This window comes from Lathamus discolor, chromosome 1 (assembly GCF_037157495.1).
Source record: "Lathamus discolor isolate bLatDis1 chromosome 1, bLatDis1.hap1, whole genome shotgun sequence".
NCBI classification, from domain to species: domain Eukaryota; kingdom Metazoa; phylum Chordata; class Aves; order Psittaciformes; family Psittacidae; genus Lathamus; species Lathamus discolor.
Window position 1 is genome coordinate 23,569,478 of NC_088884.1, and position 13,064 is coordinate 23,582,541.

The 13,064-nt window shown below is 37.6% G+C and overlaps 1 long non-coding RNA gene across 1 annotated transcript; it reads right to left on the reverse strand.

The window, feature by feature from the left end:
• Window positions 1-1,598: 1,598 nt before the first annotated feature.
• LOC136007082 (uncharacterized) lies at window positions 1,599-12,167 on the reverse strand. Its single transcript, XR_010609460.1, has 3 exons — window positions 12,025-12,167; window positions 11,635-11,714; window positions 1,599-1,912 (listed from the first exon to the last, which is right to left on the reverse strand). It is a non-coding gene; the product is annotated as an uncharacterized LOC136007082 (long non-coding RNA).
• Window positions 12,168-13,064: the final 897 nt, after the last annotated feature.

Genomic DNA, 13,064 nt, shown 5'->3' on the forward strand with positions numbered 1-13,064 from the left:
AAGAGCTTCACCTGAAAGTAGAGAAGAGTGGGAAGGTTAAGAAACATGCACTCTTGGGACCGTTTTGAGATGACAGCATGAATGTTTGTTTGCTTGTTCAGTGAGTTATGACCTTGAAAATGCTATAGGAATAAAGAAGTGCAAATGTCAATATATAGCCTCCCTCAGAAGACTATCAATACCAAGAATGGTTATTGCTGATTCTCAGAGTTCTAGTCAAGAAAGGAGAATGACAAATGTCATCACTAGGCAACTTGACTTTCCTGATCTTACTGATTTATTTTTTTTAAACCAGAATTTAATATTTCTTCAAAAATATTCACACAGGAGGAATTGTCTTGGTAGTCTGTAAATCTGATTTTGGATTCTGTTACTCTCTCCCTGCCTTAGAAATGAAAAATGCTGGAGGGAAACCTGTGAAAACCTAATTACAGAGGTGTTCACTGGGACATGCAGAACTTCAGTCATAGTTCCTGTGAACTAGTGATACCTGAAATATCTGAGTATCAAACTTTGAGGTACTCCTGTATACATTTTATGTTTTATAAAATTTACTGGTTAATAAGTTTTCAAATAAAAAGTTCACTATTCTTCGATGCTATGCAAAATAATTATGTTTTTATAAAATAAAAGGAAATTATGTGCTTTAGCTAAAAGTAAAATGCAGTTTTGTCTCAGATTTTCTACTGGTTAGTTTTTTCACTGGTTAATTTTTAGAATATGAATGGCATTTGTTGTTAGTCTCACAGAAGAAATGCAAAGAAAAAAAATCCCTTATATTAGAAGCCACATGTATTGTTAAAAATAGTAGAGTGAGAGAAAGTGAAGAGGAGAAATAAAGTCTGAAAGTAATTCAGAAATCTCTTTACTGTATTAGAACTGACTTTGAAAAGCTTTAATCTCAGCTTTTCACACCAATTTATTTTTCAGTCCTGAGCAAGTCACTAAGCTTTTTGTACACTATTTCCCAAGACAGAACGCTCTTCAGAGATTGTAGATAGAGTGACCATTTGAATGTTCTATATAAAACTTTGCGCTGGTGACATGTGCACAAGTGCAGGCCTAGACACCCAGTGACAGTGTTTCAGGACAAACGACATGCAAATTCATTTCTCCGTGGCTAGGGCAGTAAGACCACAGCCTTCTATAAGTTGTATTTCTCTAGCATTTTCAAATTATAGAGTATGATTCTGAGAACTGGCATAGCTTTGTTCATTTGTAGGGTTTAGAGATTTCAAGAAGATAATACACCTGCTTTAGTGAAGTGTGTTAGGCTTTTACGTACATTCTCTTCCTGGTCTGTTAAAAAGTTTTGCTTCTCATGCTGCTTTAGTTGCTTAAGTTCAGTGACAGTGGATTGTTGTTGTTTAAGTAACTCAAGTTAGTTCAAGTCTCTTTTTGTAAGCAGTTTCATGAAGCTACAATGTCTGAATAAATAGGTCACTTAAGTTCAGGGCCAGTATATATTCATTTGTACATTCCTGAGTCCAGTTGCCACTAAATGATGAGCTTATAGTCAGTAGCTTAAAAGGGTAAAAAATAATTTCTGTTAACTGTCTGTGGCTTAGTGAGTTAGCAAACAGGATTGAGTAAAAATAGGACAGTTAATCATCTGTAGTACAGACAGCAAAGCTGTTTGTGGCTGGGACCAGGTCACTCGGTGCTCTGCTGTTTCTCAGTTACTGTTTATTGTGCCTATATTAGACAGCAATGAAGCTGTTGCACTACTGGTAAAGTCAGGCAAGCATTTCTCTTCTGCATGCTGAACCCTTCAGACTCTCCCATCCCTGCCAAATCCAGAGCTGCTCAATCCTTCCTCCTTGGAGTAGCATGCAGAAATGCAGAACTGATGTTTGTATATCCAAACCCAAACACAGTGTGGTCAATCAGAAGTGCAGTTTTGATGAAATATCTGTAAAGATACAAACAAATTTCTATGGACTGAACCATTCTCCTGGTTGCCTCTCTCTCTGCCCACTACAAAGTCTGTGAATTCTCTACATTCAAAAAAAAGATTATCAGAATCAGAAGTTTCTGTAAATTAGGAAAGATGTCTGTCATTTTAGGTGCCCTGGGCTATCTTCTTGAACTAGCTAGTTTTCAGCTATTCACTTAGTGCTTGATTCTGCCCCACTTGCCTTACAGTGAGCAGCATTTTAGGGAAAATGTTGTGTACAGGGTGGAATATATGGACTTTATTTTGAGCTGAACTTTGCACTGTGGATACAGCCCAGCACTAAAGGCTCAAAGCACTAATGAGTCTCAGGGACACAGTGGTGTCCTCCAGAAAGTGGGGCATTACCATCATATAACAGTTAGCTGCCTATCAACCATGCAACAACTGGTTTCACAGATTTCTGTATGTACTTAGGTAAATGCAGTCAGGTGTTAGCTGTTCCTACCCCAGGGTAAAAGTAGTGCACCTTATAAGGATGATGGAAGGACTGTAATTCTGAACCCATCATCCACTTTTTTGTTTGTGTCAGAGGGGACCTTTGAAGCAGTGTCATGCTTGTGCATCATGTCTGTCCAATTAATTCTCCCCCACCAGCATCTTCCATTGAGTATTCTGTGTTTTCTTCATTTCCCCATATGACTGTGAACCATACCACAGGTCCCATTTTACTGCTGCTTTCAAGTCAGTGGTGTCATTGTCTATCTTTGGGAGGCTTAACTTCACCAAATGATTGAGCATTTAGCAATCAAATGCAGGTCGCTCAGGAAAACGAAAACAAGATGTTGCTCAAATACAACCATCAATGTTAAATATTAACAAAAACTTCCTGATTTCAAAACATCTCCTCCGACTTCTGACAGACAGGATGCTTCAGTAGGATAAGGTTTTGGTGATTTTCATAAGCAAGAGCAGTCTTTATAATTCAACAGGGTTATGGCCGGCATGGTAACCAAAGCCAACTACAAATGTTGCAGTTTCACTATTTGTTCTCCAGAGCATATGTTTCTATCATTTAGAAGCCAAAAAAAAAAATAGACTTGACTACCTAAAAGCAACATTAAATAATGCAGTAAGATGTACTGTAACAAATATTAAAGATGTATCCCTTCTCACTGACCATAAGCTCTCACATATTTATTATGGGCACTGATGCTTTCCTTCCTTCCTGTGAGACAATCCATTTGGTGTTTTGAAGTGGATATTTACTACATCACTGCTAGGCTTCTGATCAGGTGGAGTATTTATTTTTTAGTTATTTTTCCTTTCTGTCACAATAAAAACTACAGTAAAAAAAGCAGAGATATTAAATTATAACTATTATGTGACTTGATTCACTTTCTTTGTTGCCACTTAGCCTGTTCTGCAATACATTTTATCCTCCAGTAAATTAAAAAGAAAAAATTTGGATACTAAACAAGGAATAAAAAGTTAGTGTGATTGTTTTTTTCTTTTTTACAAAATGAAGAATAGTCTTGGCGACTGCAGTCAAAACCCATGTCTGCAAAACCTAGCTAATAACTGCAGGCCAGAGAGGTCTTGCAGACCCATTTTTGGAAAAAGTTTGAAAACTTTGTTGAGACCCCTACCTTTGAGTATGTGACAAACAGAAATAAAGCTTTGCAATGTCTGAAGTACAGTATGATGATAGCTATTAAATAGATTGTTCTAATAACAATTTTCTTTGTGGTAGTCCCATTATGATGTTAGACTTCCTAAAAAAGAATAAATTTATTAGAAGCTGCGTTTATAGTGGTTTTGAACCTTTTACAACCCACTGTGCTTTTCCAAATCAAACTTCTGGGTCTTTACCTTGTAGTTTTGGGATAAGACCACAGATACAGTTCAGATACTTCCAAAACCCCAAATCCCAGCTATATTTTAAATAAAAGATGACTGAGAGCTTTGTCACAGTCTGTTGGAGTGATTGCTGTTCAGAGCTTCAAGAGGCCCATAAACTGAAGCTGGATGGAGAGCTCCTCAATGTAGAAATAATCTGCATTGAGAAAGATCTCAAAAATATTCATTTTAATTCATGCATAAAAGTGACCTGATAGCTCATAAAAGATGAGCTATGATTAGGCTAATTTTCTTTCAAGTAGATTACAAACGAGGCATTATAAAAATCTAGTTAATAAATCCTTGTTAAAATTGTTAATCTGATTAATTACTCAAGCAGAGTAGATAATTCCAATTAAGAATCCACAAGTATGTTAAATGAAAAAAAAATCATATTACAACTTATAAAAATAGCATTCATTTGTTGAATTCTCAACATTCCAGAGTTCATAAAGGAGAAGTTATTATATTTTTTGTCTTTAAACATACTCATGAGGTATTTATCTAGCAGATTAAAGGGTCAACTCTGTTAGATTTATATGGCCACAGAAAAAACTAACAGTGAGATTGTGGATCTTCCTAAACAAATAGCACATGCTACTCCTGAGGAGATTCTGATTGTGATTTTTTCACAATGAGAACAATCAGCCATTCGAATAAACTTCCTAGTAAGTGGTGGATTCACTGGCCACATTTAAGAGTCAGCTGGCCAGAGTGCTGGGCCATCTCGTCTATAATTTAAGCCAGATGATCCTTGAGGTCCCTTCCAACAAGGTTTTCTATGATCCTGTGACTGAAAATCAGTGTGAAAAAAAATTAAGGCTTGTAGTCTGTATATGCACTTCAGATACTGCTGCTTGCTCAGACACCACCCCTCTCCCCTCCCAGGTGGGACACGGAAGAGAATCGAAAGAATGTAAATCCCCACAGATTGAGATAAAAAGAGTTTAATAACTAAAATAAAGTAAAATATAGTGATAATAGGATGCAAATAATAATAATAGGAAACAAAACACAGAAGCAAAAAAGAAAGCTCAGAAAACACAAGTGATGCACAATACAGTTGCTCACCACCCACTGACTGATAACCAGCCCAACTGAAGCAGTGATCAGTCCCTTTTGGGTAATTCCCCCCAGTTTATATACTGGTCATGATGTGCTGTGGTATGGAATGCCCATTTGGCTAGTTTGGATCAGGTGTCCTGTCTCTGCTTCTTGTGAGGAGACAGGACACCCTTCTTGTCAGGAGGGATACTCTCTTCTTGTGAGGGACTAGACAGAACACTCCCTTCTCATGAGGAGGGGCTTCTTTTGCAGAGCATGAGAGACTGAAAAGTCCTTGTTTGGGGTAAGCATTACTTAGCCATAAGTAAAGCACTGATGTGTTGTCAGCATTGTTCTCAGACTAAAGCCAAAACACAGCACTGTACCAGCTACTAGGAGGAAAAATAACTGTTAACAGCTGAAACCAGGAAAGGCCTTTTGTCCATTTTATCATCTTGATACCTAGTCTACCAGCAAATTTGTCTTACTAATGACTTTCTTACGCTTGTGGCTTATATGCTTAGATTATTTTTTTTTTTTTAGCATTGCTAGACATTATGAAAAAGGTCTGAATAACAGAGAAGAAGGTTTCTTTTTTTTCTCTTACACAGCCCCTTAATAAATGCTCCCATTGCAGTTTTCTTATTCAGACTAACTAGTGCTCTTTTCCTCAGGCAAGGTAATGCTTTCATTATGGTGGGTTTATGTACGAAGTCCTATGAAACATAATGATATCACTATCGGACTTATGTATGCTGGTCATTTGCAGTTCCTAAACTGTATAGAAAATCTGTATTAATCTGCTGCAAGTACAATTTAAGAGATAGAAATCATGTGAAAAGATTACATTCTTATGGATCTGATTCCCCTGTTAATAACTGTACACCAGTAAATGGAATAAGTCCTTTCATGCATAGGTCTAGTTTGAATACAAACAAGTTGTTCTATGTGTTGGAAAAGGTGTCTTCTCTTCTGCTCTCATTTTCCTCTCACTGTCTTTATTCAAATGAATTGTGATGAGAAACATCACATTGCGTATGAGAAACAACAGAATATGTGCCATACAGCTATCTAGAGCAGTCATGGCAGTCATTTGTGTGAATTATTCGATCCACTGACAGTGCGCCACAATGCCTGTTGCTACCAAAGTGGAAACAAAATCAATTGTGTACAATATGTATAGTAATATGTACAGTGTAAAGGGAAAGCAGATGGCAGGGATGCATAAAACTTTAATGTCCTCCAATCTGTTTACTTATTTTAATCAGCTATCATAATCATCACCCACTGTGTGCTTTGTGTACATGGAGAAGTGCTGGTGTGATCAAGCAGAACAAAATCCCAAGAAATGTGCCAGTTCCAAAAACTTGTATTTAGAATTAGAAAGCTTCTGTATATTACAAAGGATTAAGGCAGACTAGAAGATATGAAGAGTTACCTTGCACTTAGGACTGAATTCATTCACAACAAAGGCCAGGTGAAATCTGTGCCAGCACAGACCTAGCAGGTGACAGGTATGAGGAGATGCTATAGTGACAGTGGCCTGTCTGGCTCACATTTCCACATCCCTTGAAGTGGTAATACCAGCTTCTTTTCTTTTTTTTTTTTTTTCAGTTCTTATCCACTGCATAAAGCAGTTGGAGATTTCTAGCTAAAAATGCAAAATGTAGTCCTCAATATTATTTCTATGATGAAATTGTGACTTGGATAGAGAATGCTTTTTGTTTTGCTTTTTTTTTTCCCATGGGACAGAGTTGACATGCATAAAATTGAACTAGCAACTCATATTTCAGATGAAAGGAGAAAGAGAAAGAGTTATCCTTGATATTAAGTCCTTCTGAGATTTAAAATAATAATTTTTGTATAAACCTTTAAAACTCCAGTATGGACTTTAGAAGTGTGTTAGACAAATATTTTATCCTGGAGGTAGTCTTATCATCCTCCATCCCAGTCATCATATATGCCTATAATGACCGGGATGGAGGAAGCCAGCAAATAGACTATAGCATATAGAGAGCATGTATGAGTTTGTGAATGGCACGTTTGTTTTAGTTTTACATGCTCTGCTCTGATTCTCAACTATAAGTTATGATGCTGTAAGGATTTCCCATATCTCAGACTTGCTGTAGAAGACTTTGCCCAAACAAACAAAATGCACTGGAGGTGGGAAAGAGAACTACAACTTATTAAATAATAATGTTTTTGTGACAGATGTAATTTTGTATTCGGTTTTAAAAAAATGACATAGATTATGTCTGTTATAGTTGCCTATATAGATGTCATAGTTGTTAACATTTTAAAATCTGGCACTGAAATTGTTTTTGTTTTTATATACTAAAAATATGTTCAAACCTGAACCTGTGACACATAATAATAGAAAAAAATTCTCTCTCAGGGGAAGGAAATGGTATAAGGGGAACAACTGGTGTTGATCAGGGTGATCAGGGCCCCACAAATTCAGGTCCTTTTCCAAAGTCAGTGGAAGCTCTTTCTTCCACTTCAATAAGTGGATGAAAATGATTTTGTGATTCTTGAGTTGGGGAGATCACAGTCTATAATTAAAAGTCAAGAACTTAATAAACAATGAAGGAAATATTCTCACTGCAGGAAGGTTCACTGGTGGAGATGTGACTACCGACCTGCAATCCAGTCTCCTGTGGGCTGCAAAAATACCTGATAGGAATGAGGATATGCATCCGGCGAAGAACCCAATAACAAAATTAGTTTTTGAAAATCATTCTGGAGGGATATTCTAATTTTCCTCCTACACAGATTCTTTCAGGAACCCTGCCTAGCTCATTATTTCTGCACCTGAAAAGTGGGCAAACTAACAGTTACCTTTGAGAAGTAATTCCTGTTTATAACAATGTCAACAATACCTGCAAGGTGCCTACCTAATAAAGATATAGATATTTATCCATGAAATGAATATTAATGCCTTGAACTTACTTGAAAAAGGTACTGAAAATCAGTAGAGTAAGAAAAAAATCCGTGACTGTGGCTGGATCCCTGCTTTCAATGTGGAGTTGTGATCTGAGCTGGGGCACAGTTCTCCCCAGGAGAACCACTTAACAGCAAAAGGGCAGTGAATTAATCCACTTGAATTCCTCTGTCATCCTGTGTTCATTGACTAGAATGGATGCTCTTGCCTAAAATGCATCAAATTGTTCCTCTTTGCTAAAACTGTAGAGGAGAGAAAGGGAACGACAATGATGGCTCACTAGGCTGTTTCTGTGATGGAACTTTTTTTGCTCCTACTTTTTTTTTTTTTATTGGATAGTATCATGATTTTGTTTAATCATTATAAGGGATTCCATGGAAGAAAGAGATAAGTGCCTGTAGTATGTTAAGACATATGACTAATGTTGAAGGTAAAAAATGTTAGTTGGAAAGCCGAAAAGTCTTTCAAACATCAATAGCATTGCAACAAATGGAGTTATATGACTATTCATATACAACTCCTATAAATAAGATATTTCACTTTACTGTCGTTGCCTGCTATCTACATTTTCTTTTATGTTTCAGTTATGGCTCTCCACATTAACACCTGCACTTACGGAAAATTATATTGGAAACTTGTTTATCATTATGCTTAGAAGCTCATTCTGGATCCAGCAGAAGTGTCCCTAAGTTGCAAGTCAGTTGAGGTAACTGTGATGGCTCCTATATTAACAAACATATTTGAAGAATGAATCAGAGGACTTGAAAGCCAAACACAGCTCCTTAGGACCTGAGCATTTAGTTCAGTTCATGTATGCAGTGGGGTGCATCCAAACTTAGGGGCAGAACCTTCTCAGATGAACTTCAGCAAATATGATAGAGTAGCAGAAATATAAAGCCTGGCCTGCCCAGTGTCAGCTCAAAAATGGCTTACAAGTTTGATACAGTCCTCTGTAAAGCATGGGTAAATCTTACAAACCATTAGCTCAAATTGAAAGAAAATCTTCATTTTTGGATTATCAGAGTTTCGTGCTATCCTTGCTTGACTTCTTACCTATCAGGCTGTATATCTTCACTTCTGTCAAGATTATATGTTTAGAAATTTTTGAAAGGTTCAATCACAAATAATTTTAATCACATACACTTAAATAAAAATCTAATACTGACCTGCCATGACACTTGGGCACAGTTTAAAAGCAACTCACAGGAAGACAAGGTTATTATGTTTAGTTTGGGGCGTTTTTGCATCTACTTTATATAAACTAGCGAAGCTGTTAGGAGTGAAGGGAAATGACATGAGAGCAAAGTAAGAGGTTATGTCAGGCAAAACTGATTTATTCTTTTTCTCCTTTCTTTTTTAGTTAAAATAAATGTACTTGACTGTTTAAATGCAAGTCTGGTGACAGCATCATTATATCAATCTCAGCTGAGTGTTTAACTTAAGACAGAAAAATCTTCTGTTTTCTTTGATTTTTCTCGCTTAAGTTCAACTTGGATCTCTGCCCACTGCCTAAGTAAGAATCACATGACTAAAAGTAAAATATTTAAATTTTGTGATACTACTTCTTGGCATTCCAAGATAGAGAATAAATTCAGAAATATCGGTGTTAGAACTATGAGTTGATATAGGCCCCACATAGAGTACTATACAGCTATATTCCAAAGAGGCAAAATAAGAGATGTAAACCAATGACATTAAAAGAGTTACAATGTATTGAAGAACTTGTTTTATAATGATAATGTATGCCATGTATCATAGTCTGTTTGTTGAAATTGAAGTAAGTCTGTTATGACACAGCCATTTTATAAGAAACCTGATCTTCACTGCTAGAGTTGAAGTACCCGATACAAAATTTAAGGTGGGGAAAAAAAATGTGCATAAAGCAATATGCTTTTGCTGTGTTCAGTGAGAATATGATGGATTTATGTGGACCTGCAGCAGACACTCTTTCCTTCATTCCCCACTGTGACATGAATTTTATGGTACCAATGGAGGATAGATCACAAATACACTTATCTCCAGTTGTTAAAAGCTACAGAACAAGGAAAGAAGTGAGCTCAGCTTTTGTGGAAAATGAGAATGGCAGAAAAGGCAGACTGAAATCTCATCAGATGGGTATTTCTCAGTATTTAACAACCTAATAATTTATCAACTGTTGTTTACACATAATACACATATACATGGAAACACATGAGTAACACGAAAAATTCCAATGTTACATTACTTTATGAAACAGAAAAATCATGCATATGAAGGATAGGGTTGGAAGAAGGTCTTTTGTATGAATTACAATGCAATTTTAATTAAATGATTTTTTTTTCAGGGGACCTCTTTTTCATTCACAATACAGAGTGGATGATGCTTACTTAATGAGCAGCTGTTCAACACTGGTTTTGTTTCATTGTTCAGCATGTGTGGTCTCATTTATTTACTAGACACTAAAAACCCAGATTCCTATTGAGAACTATTCATCTTCTCACAGACTTTTCTTTCCTGATTCCACTATCATGTTAGGAATACATCACAGAAGCCTTCTCAGCACCCTGTGATACCAGGGATTATGTCAGTCCCGTCAGAGATGGAGATTTAATATGTGAAGGGATTGAAGTCCAATATTTTTATTGCATGGCCAGCTTCAGGCAACTGTGACTTTTTTGTATGTAAACTAAATTTAGCACTGTATGTTAGATCTATCTATTCAAATACATCTCCCACCAGCTTCTACTGTAACTGAAGTAGTCATCAAAGTAGACTCCAGGAAATCTCATTAGGCAACCAGAAAATTAAGGACACTGAATGACTGACCAAAGTTTGGTTTAAATGACTTGAAAAACATCTAACAGCAACTCTTTGACTAAGATAAAATATGCATTTCTCTGGGAAAGCATTCAGCTCCCATAAATGTATGCTGGGCTGCATCAAGAGAAGCGTGACAAGCAGGTCTAAGGAAGTGACCCTGCCTCTTGCTTCTCTGTTCTGCCCTTGTGAGACTCTGCTTGGAGTACTACGTGTGGTTCTGGTGTCCTCAACATAAGGGAGCTGGAGCACCTACCATATAAAGATAGGCTAAAAAATCTTGAAATCTTGGGCTGTTCAGCCTGGAGAAGAGAAGGCTGCATGGAGACCTCATAGCAGCCTTCCAGTATCTGAAGGGGGCCTACAAGGATGCTGGGGAGGGACCCTTCATTAGGGACTGTAGTGATAGGACAACGGGTAATGGGTTTAAACTTAAACAGGAAGTTTAGGTTAGATAGAAGCAAGAAGTTCTTTACAGTGAGGGTGGTGAGGCACTGGAACAGGCTGTTTGAAGAAGTGGTAAATGCTCCATCCCTGGTGGTGTTCAAGCCCAAGTTGGATGGGGCTTTGAGCAACCTGGTGTAGTGGAAGGTGTTCCTGCCTGTGGCAGCAGGCTTGGAACTGGATGATCTTAAGGTCTTTTCCAGCCCTAACCATTCTGTGATTCTATTAATAAGAGACAGCTTTTCCTGCTTAGCAGTCCCTTGTTGTCTGCCCTCTGCCTAACCTCTGTAGGACTGTCATTGTGAATAGTTTCCATTGTCTCTGTGGTGTATGCTGATTCTAATACCCATGCTGTGCAAACAGAAAATATCTAGCCATGTCACATGCAGTTAGTATAATGTATAATCACAGTGTTAGGGTAAATTCAGATTGCACAAGCCATCTTAATTCAGATGTGTTGACATCTATCTCTGCAATTTTATAATCCTGATATTCCTATACTTTTCATATACAGGTAAAAAAGCAGAAATCTTAAAACAGAATCTTCCTAACTTCTCATCATATTTGTATCTATGAATTGCAATAAATCTGTGCTCCTCTAGCAAAAAAATCTTACCCTTTTTGAGGTCTTCCTTTTAGTTCCAAGTTCAATCCTCCTTGCTGAGATTTCAAGGGTGAGACAGAGTAAATGACAACCTGTAGTAGAGCAGAGTACTGGGATTTATATAAGAACCGTCAAGATTAGCATTTTTACCTGTTTGATTATCTCACTTGTTCTCCCACAGTGCTATGCTCACTAGGTCTTCACTGCTTTGCGGAGAGGTCCCTGCTGGCCATGGAAGGTTGGGCAGAAAGCTGTGCCAGTACATACTGTGCAACTGCTTACAGCTCCTGTCCCAGACATTACCTGCCAAGGTCCCTGGGCATTTCCCAGCAATGTTTCAGCTTTCAGATGTCCAGAATCCTCCCTGATTTTAAGAACGTTTGCTCCAGTCAGAATCATCACCTTTTGCTTTCCAGGCCCTCTTTTCTTTCTGAGACTCGTCAGGAAATGTCCTTTTGACATCCAGCTCTTCTTTCAGGAACTTAGTTTTCCCACCTAAATAATGTATGCACAGAAGCACAATATACAATCTGCTTCCTAGTTTGTGGATCCATCTCATGTCTTTTTAGTAACTGGAGGATTCAGAATATGCCACTTTTGGTTAAGTGCAGGTGTTACCAATCTTTACACCCAGCTGGTATTAGTTGCACCCAGGAGGTAGCAGATTTCTACTCCAGAGTTCAGAAGTTCAGCTTCAGGCATTCCTTCTCCTCACCCCTTCCACCCCTTCCACCCCTTCCACCCCTTCCACCCCCACCTCACCCACCTCACCCACCTCACCCCCACCCCACCCCCTGCCATGTACTCAATTGTGTGCCACCTGTTAGCATTCACAATTTAAGCTTTTCTTGCCTACAGTATTAGCCTGTTCTGGTTTTGTTCCATTTTCCCGTTTCTGGTACCATCAAGCTCCCTTTTTCAATCCATCTTTTGTTTTGTTTCAGGACTCTTGCTCAAAAAAAAAAAAAAAAAAAGTTTACTATCTGCTTTTTTTTTTCATTTACCAAAGCCAGAGGCAGACTATTGGAGAAAAGAAGACCTCAGTCTGGAAAATCTGGGATCAGCCACCATGGGGAAGGTCTGGCCTAATATTAATTGTTCTGAGTACATGGCGTTTTTGAAACCAGTTCATCCTGGTAAGTGTGAGAAACTTATCCATATTTAGTGATGATGAAGTCAGAGACATGATTTTCATAAGACCTTGAATTTTCTGCTTTGCACTAAGGGAGCACAATTTTCCACATGATTTTAATTTGATTTGATAAGGATTAATTTCAGCAGGTGATGTCAAGTCACATTCCCAACATAAAACACTTTCCTTCCTTTTTTGAGGGCCTTTATTCTACCTTTTTAGAGAAAAGGCCATTCATTAGTTTGGGGTTTCTTGGATTATTTTTGTTTCCTCACTGGCCAAATTAAATGTTTTCCTTCAGGGTCATTTT